Source organism: Montipora capricornis, chromosome 3 (assembly GCF_036669925.1).
Source record: "Montipora capricornis isolate CH-2021 chromosome 3, ASM3666992v2, whole genome shotgun sequence".
Taxonomy (NCBI): domain Eukaryota; kingdom Metazoa; phylum Cnidaria; class Anthozoa; order Scleractinia; family Acroporidae; genus Montipora; species Montipora capricornis.
Window position 1 is genome coordinate 51,169,174 of NC_090885.1, and position 2,441 is coordinate 51,171,614.

Consider the following 2,441-nt stretch of genomic DNA (forward strand, 5'->3'; position numbering starts at 1 on the left):
TAGAGTAGGTTTATAGCCACCTTCACAATTGGACAATCGTTATGGCTTTGAATCAGCCTACAGTGCAACGCGCCTTACCGTGGCCACCTAACAAAGTTCTTTTCAAATTTTCCGCCAATCAGGATGTGTGAATGCGAAGTTCGCACACTTGTAAGCTGGGTTGTTGGGTTGACGTATTTATCCGTAATTGTTAAAAGTGAAAGTTTGTTGCGTGGCCAAGGTAAGGTAAGGCGCGTTGCACTGCAAGAGAATTTCTTTAAACAGAGAGTTTTATCTAAACCTAATAATTACTTTCCGGAAATAAAAATTGGGAGTCATTGAGTACGCCTTTGATATAAAAGCGTTTACAGACAAAATAAAGGGCGTTTGTATATGGCTCTTTTGTTGCCATGGTGGCTTACTGCGTCTCATCAATGAGTGCATCTTGCTAAGAAATTATTGCGGTTTCATTTAGCACCATAACAGTGCCATTTTGTTTAACAGTGTTGTAGAGTTCATCCTTCTAATAAGGCATTACCTCCAAATTGATATACTGGTGTAGGATGATGGTAACTTCAACCGGACGTGACGTCATGATTTGTGAGCTGCTCCGCATGCTCTTGCTCACTACCTTGCCGTCGCCATTCCCTTGACAACGTGAAACTGAATGATTTGGCCGTTGTGGAGAAAACATGAGTATTTATCTTTCATTTCAATCAGGTCTGTTGTGTTTAGTATTCCAACCAGAATTTTGCAGATTATCATTCCTTAAATTGTCTTTTATCTTCAATTCACATTTCAAGCTGTTCGGCTTTAAACATTATTGAAGCTTTAAACATCAGTATCATGTGAAAATTTATTATTATTACTATCATTATTATTATTATCATCATTTTCAAGCTCTTAATTTATCATCTTAACCGTATTTGTATACATCGCAATGTATCTCTGTGACGGCGACAAGATACAACATGGCAAACAGCAAATCGTGGGTGAGCTTTACATCTACAAAATTGTCCCACGAGCCAAATAAAAGTATCCAAACGAGAAATATGAACTCCCATGCTATCGTTGAATTGCGTGATCTTTACGTCTTTTTTTATTATTATGGTATAATAGAAACGTATGGCAAATTATTTTAGCATGCATCCAAATTTTAGATTTTGATATTTCCAGGTACACCTCATTGAGTTCTTTTAATTGCAAAAAGGTTCCGCGAAAAAAGGTTTCTTCTAGACAAAGTTATAAAGGAAAAACGATTGGCCGGTTGGAAAGATGGACTGGACTCTGGACTGGACTGGACTGACTGGACTAAAGTGTAAGGGGGGGGGGGGGGGGGAAGGCTAGTGCTTTTAGGATCACTTTGGTTTGCTTTTCCTTATATTTTTCGGTTTCACCCGAGGTCAATTGTTAACACCGCAGTATTTGGCGCCATTTCTCTTTAAAAATGGCTAACTGCTAACAAGCTTACTCTTAACGCATCTAAAACTGAGTTTATGTTGGTCGGATCGAGGCAAAGGCTAAGCACGTTTCACAACCCTCCGTCACTTATTATTGACGTTGCACCTATAACTCAAGTTACCTCTACGAAATCTCTAGGTGTTCATATTGATCAGACTTTATCTTGGAATGTTCATGTTGAGACTTTATGTAAGAAAATCGCGTCTGGTATTGGAGCGTTGAAGAGAGTGAGGTCTTTCGTTCCACATGAGACTCTCCGATCAATCTTCATGTCTTTAGTACAGCCTCACTTTGATTACTGCGATTCTGTCTGGGGATGTTGCGGCAAAACCCTAGCCAGTAAACTTACAAAACTTCAAAATTGCGCTGCGCGTATACTCACTTACTCGAACTATGATGCCAACGCTGATAACCTTATCCAAAAACTTGGATGAATAAAACTTGATTCTCAACGAACAATCCATAAGGCTGTGATGGTTTATAAGTCGCTTAATGGTCTTACTCCCGATTACCTTAGTTCTAAATTTGTTGACCGTAGTAGCGTCTCCAATTACTCCTTAAGGGACACAGAGGGCAAACTAGCTATCCCACAGCCACACACAAACTATATGAAAAATAGCTTCAGCTACACTGGAGCAGTTCTTTGGAATAATTTACCAATCGAATTGAGGCAGGCTGACTCCCTTAGAGCGTTCCGGGCTGGCTGCGAGCGTTTCTTTTCATCAAGTTAATCTACAATTCTATACACGGCACTCATGTAAAGCAGGTTTTTATTTTGTCATTTAATATTATAGTTATATTTATTGATTACTTAGAACAATTTTGAATAATGTAGCTGTAGTCATTGTATAATTTGTAATAATTCTGGTAATTAATTAGGTTTTTATAGTTGCGACTGATGAGTTTACCGTGTCTAAATAAAGTTATCCTATCCTATCCTATCCTATCCTATTTGCGTTAATGTTTCAAGCGAGTATTTACACGCTTCGCTAGACATACTT

The 2,441-nt window shown here is 38.5% G+C and overlaps 1 pseudogene; it reads left to right on the forward strand.

Moving 5' to 3' along the window:
- The first annotated feature begins 1,475 nt into the window (after nt 1-1,475).
- On the forward strand, nt 1,476-2,364 carry LOC138041450 (uncharacterized; annotated as a pseudogene).
- The last annotated feature ends 77 nt before the right edge of the window (nt 2,365-2,441 follow it).